Below are 18,625 nucleotides of genomic sequence, written 5' to 3' on the forward strand. Positions count from 1 at the left end.
CAACCCAAAATGTGTGTGGGAAATTCTTTACATGTTTATGAACAAAAGCCCAGCCATCTCAGAAAGTCTACGAATATACAACTCTTTATTACCTTCAGGAAAACTCACAAACCTGTTTCTTCTCCCACTTTAGCTAGATGTGTTAAACGAATAATGTCCTTTTGGGCAGAGTCGCATTTAGAGGACATTCTCATGTAGGCAGACTGAATAACTATAGCGCTTTCGTACATTTTACTGCAAACTTCTAGCTACTCTTATTTTCATGGTAATAAAGATGCTTTAGTCTGGTACAGTTTGTAGCCACTGGTCTTGTTTTAAAATTGAGATTTTCCTAGTGTTTAATGAAGGAAAGTGTACATTTTATTAAAGACAAGGAGGCAAATAGTATCCCACAGCTTTGTCCTAATTAAGGATTCGCTCTCTTTCCCTAGTTTTAATGCTATCCAACCAGCCAAATACTGCTTCATAACACTTTTTTCGGATTCCTTCAATAGTACTTGGATTGACTCTTCAAAAAGTACTTGTTCTGAAGGTATTCAGCACTTGCCAGTATCCAGAAGATATCCTGACCCCAGGAATACATTTACAGACTGTTGCCAAGAACTTTTTACTTTATTTCTACTATCCATGCACAATGCTAAAATGTGCCTTCTCACAAAAAAAGAAGGTTGATTGCAGTCAAGACAGGTGTTAAAGGTATTGCTCTTTGTTGATTGGTGTTCTTCTAGCACTACCAACGTTCCCCCATAGGCAATCCTTGCTTAGCCTTCTGGGAAATGTATTTTTTGCTTGTTTTTGACTGCTGCTTTTCGCATAAAGCAAGGTCAGAAAAGCATAATGTTCGCCTTTATTAATGTAATTAAATGTAGACTTTTCACTTTTCTTCCATAAACACATTGAAAATCTATAGTATCAATACTATTTACCTACTCTGTAATTATGAACTATGAGAGATGTTATCTTTTTTGCTTTGGATTGTATTTTAGATTTAATAAGCATTGTAGCCCACCCATGCAAGCAATAACGGATGTGAACGAACCTCCCCGAAGAGGAAAAGATAATTAACAGATATTTGTGCACTACAGGTAAGGGCATTAAGGTTAATAGCACTCCTTCCAAACTTCCCAAAGACTCAATTCAACTATGGAATAAGCAGCTCTTCTGCACTTTAAAGCTGCAAATCTCTGATCAAAAACTCCTCTCTCTTTTTGTCTTTAGTAGCCCATCTTCTTTCGAAATGTTGAAATACATCAGTTGAATTATTTTCTTTAAGATTTGTTAGGGCTTAACTACATGTTTCATTTGCTAAGAGGGACCAGCAGAGGGGGAGTGTGACAGTGGCTTCTAATGAAAGAGCTGCTCTTCAGTACCAGGTGCTTGGACTGGGTATGGTTTTATGCTGGGCAGTGGCAGCTGGTGAGATTTGAAAGTGGTGAGGCGAAACTAATTATTGTACTTCACTGCTACTTCTACGTCTTCTCTCTCTGTATATATAATCATTGCGTACTCAGGCACCCTGAACACTTCCTTTCCCCACTCCAGTCACATTTATATACTGAGATGTTCTTAAATGAAAGTAAGGGTGAGCATGCCTGAGTAGAACATTTCAGTGGGCAAGGTGTGTGTTAATTGTTTTACAGAAAATAAAAACGTCAAGCAATAATCACGGCACTATAATTAAAAATATTTCAGACATGCTTCAAGGCTCAGAGATTCTTTCGTTTGAAAATTGTAAAAATAAATCCAATTAGCTTAGTCTGAGCGATTTCACTATTTTGAATTAAGACTTTAGGTAAAACATCAACTAATCAAGCGGGCCCTTTAGGACACTTTCTCCATTTGAGAAGTTTGTACAACTTGCGGGGGAGTCCAAAACCGGCTTAACCTCTCGATTTAAGTTTCTGCTTGATTCAGCGCCTCCTCCCAACTATTCACGTAAATCATATTGGAATAATACTCTAGAGTTGACAATAAATAACTGACTGGCAATGGGCCCTGTGATACTCAAACATTTTCGCATTTCATTAAAGACTGAGAAGTACAGTATGCGGCAGGGTCGGATTGGGATCATAATAAAACAAGCATTTACGATGCAATGGTCTCGGCATCATTAAAGGAAGAGCTATTGGCATTGCTCATGACATTTCTTTTTTTTTCTTTAAATCATAAACAAATGACATTGTCATTTACATTGCCAATACACAGCGCTCTGCACTCAACAGCACACAGCGCTCTGCACTCAACAGCACACACCGCTCTGCACCTGCACTTACTGCTCTGCACACTCACTCTGCATTCTGCGCTCACTCCTCTGCGCTCACAACTCTGCATTCTGCGCTCACTCCTCTGCGCTCACAACTCTGCATTCTGCGCTCACAACTCTGCGCTCGCAACTCTGCATTCTGCGCTCACAACTCTGCGCTCGCAACTCTGCATTCTGCGCTCACAACTCTGCGCTCGCAACTCTGCATTCTGCGCTCACAACTCTGCGCTCACAACTCTGCGCTCACAACTCTGCGCTCACAACTCTGCGCTCACAACTCTGCGCTGGCAACTCTGCGCTCACTCCTCTGCGCTCACAACTCTGCATTCTGCGCTCACTCCTCTGCGCTCACAACTCTGCATTCTGCGCTCACAACTCTGCGCTCGCAACTCTGCATTCTGCGCTCACAACTCTGCGCTCGCAACTCTGCATTCTGCGCTCACAACTCTGCGCTCGCAACTCTGCATTCTGCGCTCACAACACTGCGCTCGCAACTCTGCATTCTGAGCTCACAACTCTGCGCTCGCAACTCTGCATTCTGAGCTCACAACTCTGCGCTCGCAACTCTGCATTCTGCGCTCACAACTCTGCGCTCGCAACTCTGCATTCTGCGCTCACAACTCTGCGCTCACAACTCTGCGCTCACAACTCTGCGCTCACAACTCTGCGCTCACAACTCTGCATTCTGCACTCACTACTCTGCACTCTGCACTCACAACTCTGCATTCTGCACTCACTACTCTGCACTCTGCACTCACTACTCTGCACTCTGCACTCACTACTTTGCACTCACTACTCTGCACTCACTACTTTGCACTCACTACTCTTCACTCACTACTCACTACTCTTCACTTTGCACTCACTACTTTGCACTCACTACTCTGCACTCACTACTCACTACTCTTCACTTTGCACTCACTACTTTGCACTCACTACTCTGCACTCACTACTCACTACTCTTCACTTTGCACTCACTACTTTGCACTCACTACTCTGCACTCACTACTCTGCACTCACTACTCTGCACTCTGCACTCACTACTCTGCACTCTGCACTCACTACTCTGCACTCTGCACTCACTACTCTGCACTCTGCACTCACTACTCTGCACTCTGCACTCACTACTCTGCACTCTGCACTCACTACTCTGCACTCTGCACTCACTACTTTGCACTCACTACTCTGCACTCACTACTCACTACTCTGCACTCTGCACTCACTACTCTGCACTCTGCACTCACTACTCTGCACTCTGCACTCACTACTCTGCACTCACTACTCTGCACTCACTACTCTGCATTCACTACTCTGCACTCACTACTCTGCACTCACTACTCTGCACTCTGCACTCACTACTCTGCACTCTGCACTCACTACTCTGCACTCTGCACTCACTACTCTGCACTCACTACTCTGCACTCACTACTCTGCACTCACTACTCTGCACTCTGCACTCACTACTCTGCACTCTGCACTCACTACTCTGCACTCACTACTCTGCACTCTGCACTCACTACTCTGCACTCACTACTCTGCACTCACTACTCTGCACTCACTACTCTGCACTCACTACTCTGCACTCTGCACTCACTACTCTGCACTCACTACTTTGCACTCACTACTCTGCACTCACTACTCTGCACTCACTACTCTGCACTCACTACTCTGCACTCACTACTCTGCACTCACTACTTTGCACTCTGCACTCACTACTTTGCACTCTGCACTCACTACTCTGCACTCTGCACTCACTACTCTGCACTCACTACTCTGCACTCACTACTCTGCACTCACTACTCTGCACTCACTACTCTGCACTCACTACTCTGCACTCACTACTCTGCACTCTGCACTCACTGTTCTGCACTCTGCACTCACTACTCTGCACTCTGCACTCACTAGTCTGCACTCTGCACTCACTACTCTGCACTCTGCACTCACTACTCTGCACTCACTACTTTGCACTCTGCACTCACTACTTTGCACTCTGCACTCACTACTTTGCACTCTGCACTCACTACTCTGCACTCACTACTCTGCACTCACTACTCTGCACTCACTACTCTGCACTCTGCACTCACTACTCTGCACTCTGCACTCACTACTCTGCACTCACTACTCTGCACTCTGCACTCACTACTTTGCACTCTGCACTCACTACTTTGCACTCTGCACTCACTACTTTGCACTCTGCACTCACTACTTTGCACTCTGCACTCACTACTCTGCACTCTGCACTCACTACTCTGCACTCTGCACTCACTACTCTGCACTCACTACTCTGCACTCACTACTCTGCACTCACTACTCTGCACTCACTACTCTGCACTCTGCACTCACTACTCTGCACTCTGCACTCACTACTCTGCACTCTGCACTCACTACTCTGCACCCTGCACTCACTACTCTGCACTCTCTGCACTCACTACTCTGCACTCACTACTCTGCACTCACTACTCTGCACTCACTACTCTGCACTCACTACTCTGCACTCACTACTCTGCACTCACTACTCTGCACTCTCTGCACTCACTACTCTGCACTCACTACTCTGCACTCTGCACTCACTACTCTGCACTCTGCACTCACTACTCTGCACTCTGCACTCACTACTCTGCACTCACTACTCTGCACTCACTACTCTGCACTCACTACTCTGCACTCACTACTCTGCACTCACTACTCTGCACTCACTACTCTGCACTCTCTGCACTCACTACTCTGCACTCACTACTCTGCACTCTGCACTCACTACTCTGCACTCTGCACTCACTACTCTGCACTCTGCACTCACTACTCTGCACTCACTACTCTGCACTCACTACTTTGCACTCACTACTTTGCACTCTGCACTCACTACTCTGCACTCTCTGCACTCACTACTTTGCACTCACTACTCTGCACTCACTACTCTGCACTCTGCACTCACTACTCTGCACTCACTACTCTGCACTCACTACTCTGCACTCTGCACTCACTACTCTGCACTCTGCACTCACTACTCTGCACTCTGCACTCTGCACTCACTACTCTGCATCTATTTCTGTAGATAAACATCCATTTCCCTACTAGTAATACTCCAAAAGCAAGCCACCCTCAGAAACCCTTTGTTCTTGTTTTTCCTGTGGTCCCAAATTTGCACTCTGCACTCACTACTTTGCACTCTGCACTCACTACTCTGCACTCACTACTCTGCACTCACTACTCTGCACTCACTACTCTGCACTCTGCACTCACTACTCTGCACTCTGCACTCACTACTCTGCACTCTGCACTCTGCACTCACTACTCTGCACTCTGCACTCACTGCTCTGCACTCACTACTCTGCACTCACTACTCTGCACTCTGCACTCACTACTCTGCACTCACTACTCTGCACTCTGCACTCACTACTCTGCACTCTCTACTCTGCACTCACTACTCTGCACTCTGCACTCACTACTCTGCACTCACTACTCTACACTCTGCACTCACTACTCTGCACTCACTACTCTGCACTCACTACTCTGCACTCTGCACTCACTACTCTGCACTCTGCACTCACTACTCTGCACTCTGCACTCACTACTCTGCACTCTGCACTCACTACTCTGCACCCTGCACTCACTACTCTGCACCCTGCACTCACTACTCTGCACTCTGCACTCACTACTCTGCACTCACTACTCTGCACTCACTACCTACTCTGCACTCACTACTCTGCACTCACTACTCTGCACTCTGCACTCACTACTCTGCACTCTGCACTCACTACTCTGCACTCTGCACTCACTACTCTGCACTCACTACTCTGCACTCACTACTCTGCACTCACTACTCTGCACTCACTACTAGGCACTCACTACTAGGCACTCACTACTAGGCACTCACTATTCTGCACTCACTATTCTGCACTCTGCACTCACTACTCTGCACTCTGCACTCACTACTCTGCACTCTGCACTCACTACTCTGCACTCACTACTCTGCACTCTGCACTCACTACTCTGCACTCACTACTCTGCACTCACTACTCTGCACTCACTACTCTGCACTCACTACTCTGCACTCACTACCTACTCTGCACTCACTACTCTGCACTCACTACTCTGCACTCTGCACTCACTACTCTGCACTCTGCACTCACTACTCTGCACTCTGCACTCACTACTCTGCACTCACTACTCTGCACTCACTACTCTGCACTCACTACTCTGCACTCTGCACTCACTACTCTGCACTCTGCACTCACTACTCTGCACTCACTACTCTGCACTCACTACTCTGCACTCACTACTCTGCACTCACTACTCTGCACTCACTACCCTGCACTCACTACTCTACACACTCACTACTCTACACACTCACTACTCTGCACACTCACTACTCTGCACACTCACTACTCTGCACTCACTACTCTGCACTCACTACTCTGCACTCTGCACACTCACTCTGCACACTCACTCTGCACTCACTACTTCGCACTCTGCGCACTCTGCACTCACACTCACCTTCTGCCTCACAGAGGGATGAAGTGAGCGCCGTTCTACTGGGCAGACCTGGGGTCGGGCGGGAGGGTCACCAGGGTCGCGCACGGCTTATAGAGCTATACCGATCAACACAATATTCTCCGGAGTGCCATCCATCTACCGCAGTAGCAGAAATTAGTTTGAAAGCATTGTCGAAGAATGCCAAAAAGCGCCTCATTTAGAAGCGATGAACAGAATTCAATTTTTAGAGCTCCCATGATGTGAAAACAATTTACAATGTACTGTGAACAAACTATTTACGAAGATAAAATATTAGTGAGATAGGTAGTAATCCTTATGCATATTGCCAGATAAGCAGGTGCACCAATGGTCCTCTACACTGGAAAGTCATTTTGAGGATGTAAACACTTCTCAGAAGACAATCTCCTTGACTACAGCGGACCTGCAACAGTGTGCAAAATGTCATGACATTTTGTGTTTACGTACTCTGCTGTATAGATATTTATTGCCCTAATTTTTTTTCAGTATTAGAGGATATCTTTGAAAATACAAGCCTATTATGAAAGTGGATAGAAATGATTATGATCATCGTGGCTAACACAAAGGTGCAGTGAGGAAAGTGAGTGGCAGATATCGCCACCTCATGGTAACTGAGTATAGTGGGTCCAGTGGTAGCTTGCACAGCCACGTTCTTTCACTCCGTGTCCAGACTTTGACACTGTGGAATGGGGTTCAAGTCCAATGCGTCGGCTCTCCCAGAGATTACAAAAAAACATGCTGATCGAAAGAAATAAAATTAAACAATACCGATTGGCGTGACGAGGATAAATCCATGTGCAGTGCACTGCCCCCTTGCCTTGTAGACACCGCAGCCCAAGAAAACATGATTGACGGAGCAAAACGGTGGTCTAATTGTCCATAGCCAAAGTATATAACAAGCTGAGGATCAACAAACGTGAAAACAGCATGGTGGGCGCGCACGTGACGCAGCGTGGGCGTGCACATCAGCTGAAGGATCGCCTGAGAAGACACGAGTTTGCCTGCTGCCATGACTGACCAACTGCAGAGGGAAAGAGCCCGGTGAGTGTGGGTAGAGGGGGGGCGGCAGAGAGGGAGTGGGCAGAGAGGGATGGGGTGTGTGTGTGCGTGCGTGTGTGCGTGTGTCTGTTTCTGTGTGTGTCTGTGTGTGCACGGCCATGCCTGCCTGTGTGTGTGCGCGTTCACGGACCCTGGTCGGCGTGTTCACAGCTCTAGGTCCCTTCAGAGCGAACTCCATAACAATAGGTCTCGATGCCGAGACCTAAAAAGGGGCCCACATTTGCGGGGGGTGCACTTTCATGAAGCACCATTTGGTTACTTTCAGAGTTCTCATTTGTAGAGAAATATTTGGTAAATGAAGTATTTTAATGCTTATAAAGACAGTAATATTGTTAAAGAATAGGAGCACTGCAGTTCTGAAATCTGAATTCATACTTGCAGTCTTAACGCCCTGCACAATGTAGTTAGGTCCTCTTTCCCAACCAGCTATGTCCTTGACTCTGATCATCACATAAATCAGAAACTAGTACAAAGGAATTAATGGGAATAGAACATGTAATAACAAAAGTAAGAGGAGGAGCAGCTCTGAACTTCTGCCTTTGGAGAATAGAACCTCTAATGACAAACAGTCCTCACTTTTCTAAGAGAATATATATCCAATGCCACACAGAAGTCAGAAGAAGCAATAAAGACCCTTTGTTCTCAGATTCATGGTCCCAATGACCCACAGACAACTAGTGATATTGGTTTAAATATTCCATCTGTGTAACAGTCCCTCACAATTCTTCACAAGCACCTCCATGTGTAAGAAGCATGCTGTAGCACCAAAAGTGAAGCACGTTCTGTGGGCCACATGCATGCAGATTTGTATTTATTTATAGATAGGTCAGTGGGTTTTGACACAGATGTTTTTTGGTGCTTGCAGTTCACAACTTGCAATCCTTCGAAAATAACACAGTGACTTATGAACCGGAATCAAAGAGCTGCATGCAAACTTTCTCAATCTTTCCTCGTTCCAAGGTAGCTAAAAACTGTTTCTTTAGGTATCGATACACTCTTATTAGCATGTATACCCCAATCACTGTGTTTGTGTTTTTCCACACTAAGCACTCGTAGCAATCAATGTCTATTAGTGTAAGAATCTGTGTAAAAAGAGGTCATGGGGGCGCAAAGAAACATTGTAGTACCAGGCGCCACCAATGTGTCAAACAGAACACTGTTTCTGGGCTGTGTGGGCTTCAGGGGGGGCCGAGGTGAGAATGGCTCAATGGCGTGAGCAACACCTGGCCCCCAGGGAGGCTGATTTTCACTCACAATCACCCGCCCCCCAGCCCCCTTCAGGGTTATTGCTTGGCAAGGGAGGGGGACAAGGAGAGGCCACCGATGATCCTCGCCCAAGGGCCATATGACACGGCCCCCCAGAGAGGCTCCTTTACTCTCTCTGTCCAGTGCCCTCTGTGGGATGGGAAAGAAAACAAAAACGGCCCATAGAGGGCACTGAGACACCGGCCCTTCGGCCAATGCCCGACTGCCCGCGGTGCCAATCCGTCCCTGGTATGCGGTACGGTTCTAGTGGCGGTTCGTGCATGTGGTTGTTGGGGGCGGATCCCCGCTAGTCTCAAGAGGAGGGAGAAGAAGATTGAACTTGTCTGTGAGGCTGCAGCACTTACACTGTACATTCTGGTAGCAGTGCAGCCTGACAGTCCTGTACAAACACAAGCTGCGCATGCGAGGTGGACGACTTTAATACTGCCCAAATCCCGCATGTGCACTGTGTGTCTGTGAGGCAGTGGTGAGGGCAAGCAGGCGCAACACACAGCAATAGTTTTTCCAGTACTTTGGTCGGTTCGTGCATGTGGTTGTTGGGGGCGGAGCCCCGCTAGTCTCAAGAGGAGGGAGAAGAAGATTGAACTGGTCTGTGAGGCTGCAGCACTTACACTGTACATTCTGGTAGCAGTGCAGCCTGACAGTCCTGTACAAACACAAGCTGCGCATGCGAGGTGGACGACTTTAATACTGCCCAAATCCCGCATGTGTACTGTGTGTCTGTAAGGCAGTGGTGAGGGCAAGCAGGCGCAATATTCATTCATTCATTCCGCTTCGAAACACACCGATCGCAGGAAACACGGACTGACTGCCGGGAAGGAAGGAGCAGGGAGGCCGACTTAAAGAACGCTGAACGGACCGAATTGAGAACGGACCGCTTTGGAAGACATTGTCCAAGAAATTATATCCGTCACCTAGATCTAATAGGTAAACTGGCGGCAATCACGACTAATTAAACTGTGGCTCCTCCTGGCAGTCAAATATACAGCAAATCCATGCCATTAAGACAGAAACACTTGATGGGAACGAGAAAGATTGAATTGTGACGATTTAAAGGAACGTCGAAAATATTTCTCCCCCGAAAAGTGACATCGAAATCTTGCAAATTGAGCACAGAACCTTGGGATAGGTCCATCATTCCGAAACCCATAGGATTTCTATGAGAAACATCAATGTCCAGTAGAGATAATAACTCCATCTGGAACAAGAATCAGTCCTGAAGAAGGTGTACTAGCAGAATACCGAAACGCCGCGTCGACTTGTTTGATTCTTTGTGTTTTTAAATATAATTTTTTAATAAAATGTATAACATGTGTTTTTAATCTTTGTAACAATGAAGAAATGAAAAATGTCTTGTACCCGAATAAATTTTAACAGAGTTTTACCAAACAAATAGTGTGGGGATTATCTCCTTTTTATTTGTATTTTCAATTTTAGTGTTTATCAAACACAGCAGTATTTCAGAATAACGTGTTGTTGTCCAGTTTGAGCATATCTTTAGAAGTTGAACATAACACCTGTACCTTTACCTTTCCCGCCCAATTGATGGTATGCTGCCTTTTATAAAATAGGTGTGCCCCAGGGAACACTCATTAGTATTAGACACACCTTCAGTTTGTCCATCTTGTGGGGACCTTTTGTTTCTTTTCAAAAGCAGGCGCAACACACAGCAATAGTTTTTCCAGTACTTTGGTCGAATACTCAGCTCGACCGCATCTATGACGTGGTGCTTCGTAGCTCATAATATCCTTCTAGGATCCCGCCTCCTCCTGTGAGTCAGCCAATGAAAATAGGAGGCGGGAATTCCAAGCCTGGGTTCCCATTTCCCTCCTTCCTTCAACGATCTGCATCTGAGATCCATCTGGAAGAAACACCGTCTCCGTGTGCATGACCAAGCTGAGTGAAACCGGTGAGTACAAGTGCGCCTTGCCTGCCTTGTTTTTCAATGGCAGCCACTGCCAAGAACAAATGGCTGAGTTGTCCCTACCCCTACGGGTGACACATAGACCTCTGTATGAAGCATATTAACCCCCTGAGCTATCTTGCCATCGTCCTCAGCGGCAGCCCCCTTTGGGTATAAATTAAAGATGGAGTCTTCTTCCTGAAGCGAAGGTGGCTTCTGTTTTCATGACCCTGCCTGAGGAAGGCGGTGCCCTTTTCTGAACATTACCCTCTAATGTCTTCAACCATGACTTTACCAGCCTAGAGCTTGGGTGGCTCCCCGGTCTCCATTACCCCCCCCCCGCACCCTCCCCATGTCCCACCGGCTCCTGTGACAAACTCGCATATCCATTCGGATAATCCGCAGCTCCTCTGTTCAGTACGATTAACCGCGGCCTCTGATGTGCTTCTTTGGGGCCTTGAAACCCGATAGGCTGAGCGTGCTGCCAGTACTCCCTAGAAAGTAAAACCTCCTTACAAATTGCTGAACCAAAGGTCGCTCCCCTGCTCAGCACTAACCACAGCTTCAAACACATTTATTCTCTGCCTTTCTGTCAGCCGCACCGTGAGTGCTCTGTCATTCTGAAACCGTGCCCCTTCTTTCTCTCAAAACCGGAGACCAATTTGCATTTTGTGGCATTCCCTTTGACAGTTCATAGCTGTGAGCATTATTCATTGCAAAAAGGTATATAGCAGAATCGTTCACGGCCGAAAAATGTCACAGACTGAAAAAGAATTATCTAAGTTGTTCTTTACTAAGCCACCTTGCATATTTTGCTCACTGATGTATACATTGAGGTATCAGGCATGTAAAAATCTTAGACCCTTACCTCATACTGTACTTCTCAACCTTTCATGAAATGCGAAAATGATTGAGTATCACAGGGCCCATTGCCACTCAGTCAGTTATTTATTGTGAACTCTAGAGTATTATTCCGATATGATTCACGTGAATAGTTGGGAGGAGGCGCTGAATCAAGCAGAAACTTAAATAGAGAGGTTAAGCCGGTTTTGTTCTACTCGGGCATGCTCAACATTAGGTTTATTTAGGAACATCAACGAATTTGTAAAGCGCGCTACTTACCCACTGGAGTCTCAAGGCGCTGGGAGGGGGGGGGGGGTTGGGGGTCGTTACTGCTCGAACAGCCAGGTCTTGAGTTGTTTCCTGAAGGAAAGATGATCCTGGGTCAGCCGTAGGTGGGTGGGGAAGGAGGTCCATGTCTTGGCCGCCAGGTAGGAGAAGGATCTTCCTCCGGTGTTGGCTTTGAAAATTCATGGGACAGTGGCGAGGGCGAGGCTGGCGGAGTGGAGCTGGCGGGTGGGTGTGTAGAATGTGAGCCGGCTGTTGAGGTATTTGGGGCCCATGTCGTGGAGGGCCTTGTGTGCGTGGGTGAGGAGTCTGAACGTGATCCTCTAGTTCAAGTTCAAGTTCAGGAATTTGTATAGCGCACTACTCACCCAGAGGGTATCAAGGCACTTGAGGGAGGGTGGGTGCGTTACTTATCAAATAGCCAGGTTTGAGTTGCTTTCTGAAGGAGAGGTGGTTCTGTGTAAGTCGGAGGTGAGTGGGGAGAGAATTCCAGGTTTTGGCCGCTAAGTAGGAGAAGGATCTTCCACCCATGGTGGATCTGTGGATGCGCGGAATTGCGGCGAGGGCTTGATTGGATGATCGTAGTTGGCGGGTGGGTGTGTAGAAGGACAGTCTTGTGTTGAGGCATTCGGGTCCTAGGTAGTAGATGGCCTTGTGTGCATGGGTGAGGAGGCGGAACATTATTCTCTTATTGACGGGGAGCCAGTGGAGATCCTTCAGGTGGACGGAAATGTGAGCATGACGGGGAATGTCTAGTATGAGTCTGGCTGAGGCGTTTTGGATGCGTTGGAGTTTTTTCTGAAGTTTGGTTGTGGTCCCGGCGTACAGGGAATTTCCATAGTCCAGTCCGCTGGTGACCAGTGTGTGGGTGACTGTCTTTCTTGTTTCGGTCGGGATCCAGCTGAAGATTTTTTTGAGCATGCGCAGGATGTTGAAGCATGAAGATGAGACGGCGTTGACTTGTCTGGTCATTGAGAGGGAGGAGTCTAGGATGAAGCCCAGGTTACGTGCGTGATCAGTAGGTATGGGTGCTGTACCTAGGGCAGGTGGCCACCATGAGTCGTCCCAGGCAGAGGGGGATGATCCTAAGATGACGACTTCCGTTTTGTCCGAGTTGAGTTTTAAACAGCTGTTTTTCATCCATTCGGCAACTTCTTTCATTCCTTCGTGTAGACTGGTTTTGGCGGTGTTTGGGTCTTTGGTGAGGGAAAGGATCAGCTGGGTGTCGTCAGCGTAGGAGATGATGTTGAGGTTGTGTTGGCGCGCGATGGATGCAAGAGGACTCATGTATACGTTGAAAAGGGTGGGGCTGAGTGAAGATCCTTGTGGTACACCACAGATGACTTCGGTGGCCTCTGATTTGAATGGGGGTAGGCGGACTCTTTGAGTTCTTCCAGCGAGGAATGAGATGATCCAAACTAAATCTTTTCCTTGTATTCCGATGTTATTAAGGCGTTGTATGAGTGTGCTATGACATACTGTGTCGAAGGCGGCGGAGAGGTCAAGTAAGATGAGGGCAACTGTTTCACCGTTGTCCAGTAGTGTTCGGATGTCGTCTATAGCTGCGATGAGGGCGGTTTCGGTGCTGTGTTTGGCTCTGAATCCGGACTGTGAAGGGTCGAGGGAATTGTTGAATTCAAGGAGGCAGCAAGTTGACTATTGACGGCTTTCTCGATGACTTTGGCCAGGAAGGGGAGGAGTGAGATGGGGCGGTAGTTCTTAAGTTCAGAGGGGTCCGCTGTGGGTTTCTTCAGAAGGATACTGAGTTCGGCATGTTTCCAGCTTTCCGGGAAGGTAGCGGAGTTGAAGGAACAGTTGATGTCATCCCGGAGATGGGGTGCGATGATGGAGTCTGCTTTGTTGAAAATGTGGTGGGGACAAGGGTCAGTTGGTTATCCCGAGTGGATTGAGTTCATCAGGCGGATGTTGTCTTCAGTCGTGATTGGGTTCCAGGCGCAAAGGTTGTGAGAACGCTGTTTTGGTTCACAGTTGGGTGGGGTGGGTTGTTCTTCGGACAGGTTTACAAAGCTGTTATGAATGTCGGCTATTTTGTTGCGGAAGAAAGATGATAGGGAGTTGCAGAGGTCCTGGGAGGGAGTGATGTCGTTGGTGCCGGCGGTGGGGTTGGTAAATTCTTTGACGATGTTGAATAGTTCCTTGTTGTTGTGGGCGTTGTTGTCGAGTCGATCCTTGAATGCTGATTTCTTGGTGGATCGGATCAATTGGTGGTGTTTGCGGATCGCGTCCTTGAAGGCGATCAGGTTGTCAGTGGTTGGGTTTTTTCTCCATGTTTTCTCGAGGGTACGGCATAACTTCTTGGATTTCTTAAGGTCATCGTTGAACCAAGGGGCCTTTTTGTTTCCTTGTTTGATCTGATGGTGTTTAAAGGGTGCTAATTCGTCAGCGCTGCGGGTGATCCATTGTGTGAGATTAGTGGCAGCTTGGTTTGGGTCCAATGGTATGGCGGGGGGGTTTGGTTAAGCGATGTGAAGAGTTGGTCGGTGGTGATTTTGTTCCAGTTTCTTCAAGGGATAGGTTGTGGCGGGATGTGGGTCGTGGTCTTTTTGAAGTTGAAATGGGCGCAGCTGTGGTCCGTCCAATGGAGAGCTGTGGTGCGATCGAAAGAGATGTGTTTGCTGGAGGTGAAAATAGGATCGAGCGTGTGCCCAGCTAAGTGGGTGGGGGTGTCAACAAGTTGATTGAGTCCGAGATTGGCCAGGTTGTCCAGAAGGGTGGTGGTATTGTTGTCATTTTTGATTTCCAGGTGGAAGTTGAGGTCTCCCAGTAGAATGTAATTCTCGGAGGTGAGGGCATGTGGGCTGATGAAGTCGGTGATGTCTTCGTTGAATTGAGTGTGGGATCCTGGTGGTCTGTAGATGAGGTTGCCTCTAAGTGTGGTTCTGGGGTCAGTTTGGATCTGGAAGTGAAGGTGTTCGGCGGTCGCGAGGTTATCGTCAGAGCTGGTCGTGATTCGGATGGTGTTTTTATGAACGATGACGATGCCTCCTCCTGTTTGGTTGATGCGGTCCATTCGGATGATCTTGAAGGCGTCCGGGATGGCTATGGCGATGTCGGGTGCTGATGAGGCGTTCATCCAGGTTTCTGTAAGGAAGGCGACGTCCGGTGATGTAGTGTCGAGTAGGTCCCAGAGTTCAGTGGCGTGTTTGTGGACCGAGCGGGTGTTCAGCAGGATGCATTTCAGGTGGTTAGAATCGGAACTGTGTTTGGGGGGGGGGGGGGGGAGGGGGGATTTGGCATGGGTCCTGATGCAGGCGAACTTGCAGGAGTGGCAGGAGAAAGGACCGTGGGTGTATCCTGGGGTAGCTACGCAGCATTGTGGCTTGCGAGCGGGGTTGAGGGCAAGGAGAGTAGTGGCGGCATATGTTATGCAGGTGGAATGGCTTTTGCAGGGGCTAGGGGGTCTGGCGCTGGGCGCGGTCCAGGCAGGGACGGGCGTAGACGGGCTTACCTTTGGCGCACCTTTGGCGCGCATTGGGCGCAACCGCTACGCGCAAATGCATCTGTCATATGAGGATGGTGGAGGGGGGAGGGGCGAGGGAGGATCAGCTAGGAGGCGGGGCGGGCTGTAGAGGACGGGCTCCCAGGCACAACAACAACAAAATGGCAGCAAAAACGAAACTACAGACAGGCACAAAGACAAATGAAATATTGAGACAATGTGTGCAAAAGCGCAAAAATGAACGATTTCCTAATCAAGTAATGCAATATCACACAAATAGCGTTACAACAGTGTGAATTAAAGCACAGTGCTAAAGTCGGCAAAAAGCACTGGAATTAAATTCTTATCTTTGCCAATGCTAATCGTGCTACAGCGTTATGAAGACAGGGGCCAGCAGATTTGAAAAGCAGCAGGTCTAGGTAAGGAGCGCAACACAACGATACCAAAGAGAGCAGGGCGCATGGGGAGCGACCGCTACCAACAGCATCGGGACAGTCACAGCGCTTCCGAGTACGGGAGCGGGCTATGCAGTCAGTGGGAGGGAAGATCAGCTGGGAGGCGGGGCGGGCTGTAGAGGACGGGCTCCCAGGCACAACAACAACAAAATGGCAGCGTAAACGAAACTACAGACAGGCACAAAGACAAATGAAATATTGAGACAATGTGTGCAAAAGCGCAACAATAAACGATTTCCTAATCAAGTAATGCAATATCACACAAATAGCGTTACAACAGCGTGAATTAAAGCACAGTGCTAAAGTTGGCAAAAAGCGCTGGAATTAAATTCTAATCTTTGCCAATGCTAATCGCGCTACAGCGTTATGAAGACAGGGGCCAGCAGATTTGAAAAGCAGCAGGTCTCGGTAAGGAGCGCAACACAACAATACCAAAAAGAGCAGGGAGCGTGGGGAGCGACCTCTACCGACAGCGTCGGGACTCTTGCTGACGGGGAGCCAGTGCAGGTCTTTCAGATGGGCAGAGATGTGGCTGTGACGGGGGATGTCCAAGATGAGTCATGCAGAGGCGTTCTGTATGCGCTGGAGTCTTTTCTGGAGTTTGGCTGTGGTTCCAGCGTAGAGGGTGTTCCCGTAGTCCAGACGGCTAGCGATGAGGGCCTGGGTGACTGTCTTCCTGGTTACGGTGGGGATCCACCGGAAGATCTTTCGGAGCATGCGTAGGGTGTTGAAACAGGATGACGAGACGGCGTTGACTTGCTTGGTCATCGTGAGGAAGGAGTCCAGGATGAAGCCCAGGTTGCGTGCATGGTCCGTTGGCTTGGGTGCGGTGCCCAGGGCATGGGGCCACCAGGAGTCGTCCCAGGCAGAGGGGGATGGTCCCAGGATGGGGACTTCCGTCTTGTCTGAGTTCAGTTTCAGACGGCTGAGCTTCATCCATTCCGCAACGTCTTTCATTCCTTCCTGGAGGCTGGCTCTGGCGGTGGCGGGGTCGTTGGTGAGGGAGAGGATTAGCTGGGTGTCGTCGGTGTAGGAGATGATGTTAAGGTTGTGTCGGCGTGCGATAGCTGCGAGGGGGCTCATGTAGACGTTGAAGAGGGTGGGGCTGAGCAAGGATCCTTGCGGGACGCCGCAGAAGACTTCGGTGGCCGCGGAACGGAATGGTGGGAGGCGGACTCTCTGGGCTCTTCCGGCGAGGAACGAGATGATCCACTCCAAGGCCGTTCCTTGGATTCCGGTGTTGCTGAGGCGCTGTATCAGGGTGCGGTGGCACACGGTGTCGAGGGCTGCTGCGAGGTCCGGGAGGATGAGGGCAGCTGTTTCCCTGTTTTGGAGCAGGGATCAGATGTCATCGATCGCTGCAATGAGGGCGGTCTCGGTGCTGTGGTTTGCTCGGAAACCAGACTGCGAGGGGTTGAGGGATCCGTTTGTCTAGAGGAAGGCGGAGAGTTGTGTGTTGACGGTCTTCTCGATGACTTTGGCAGGAAAAGGGAGGAGCGAGATGGGGCATATGTTCTTGAGGTCCTTGGGGTCCGCAGTAGGTTTCTTCAGGAGGGCGCTGAGCTCGGCATGTTTCCAGCTCTCCGGGAAGGTGGCGGATGCGAAGGAGCTGTTGATGATGTCCTGGAGTTGGGGTGCGATGATGGAGTCGGCTATGTTTAAAGATGTGGTGTGGGCATGGGTCGGTAGGGCAGCCGGAGTGAATGGTGTTCATCGTGTGGGTGGTGTCTTCGGTGCTGACCGAGGTCCAGGTGCAGAGGGTGGTGGTTGGGTGTGGTGGTTCAGTGCTTGGGTGCGTGGTCTGTGCGCCGAAGCTGTTGTGTATGTCAGCGATCTTGCGGTGAAAGAACGAGGCGAGTGAGTCGCAGAGGTCTTGCGAGGGTGTGATGTCGTTGTTGCAGGCACTGGTGTTGGAGAGCTCTTTGACGATGCTGAAGAGTTCCTTGCTGTTGTGGGTGTTGTTGTCTAGTTGTTCTTTGAATGTAGTCCTTTTGGTGGTGCGGATCAGCTGGTGGTGTTTGCGGGTGGCGTTCTTGAGGGCTGTCATGTTTTCTGTTGTCTGGTCATGGCGCCAGGCTTTCTTGAGGGTGCGGCAAGATTTCTTGGAGTTTTTGAGGTTGTTGGTGAACCACAAGGCGTTCTTGCTGCCGGGTCTGCTGGGTGGTTTCTTCAGTGGTGCAAGGTCATCAGCGCAGTTGGTGAGCCACTGTGTGAGGTTGCGGGCTGCTTTGTTGGGGTCCGTAGTGTTGGTGGGGGGGTTCTGGCTGAGGGAGGTGGTGAGCTGGTCGGCGGTGAACCTGTTGCTTCTGCTTCTGCGGGGAACCTGTTGCGCGTGGTGGTGGGTCGTGGTTCTCCTGAAGTTGAAGTGGACGCAGCTGTGATTAGTCCGGTGGATTGGCTGAAGGAGATGTGCTTGCTGAAGGAAAAGATGGGGTCAAGCGTGTGGCCGGCGTAGTGAGTGGGGGTGTTCACCAGTTGCTTGAGTCCGAGGTTGGCGAGTTGTCCAGCAGGGTGGTGGTGTTGCTGTCCTTGTTGTTCTCCAGGTGGAAGTTGAGGTCCCCTAGGAGGATGTAGTCTGGGGA

This window comes from Lissotriton vulgaris, chromosome 5, assembly GCF_964263255.1.
Source record: "Lissotriton vulgaris chromosome 5, aLisVul1.2, whole genome shotgun sequence".
NCBI classification, from domain to species: Eukaryota; Metazoa; Chordata; class Amphibia; order Caudata; family Salamandridae; genus Lissotriton; species Lissotriton vulgaris.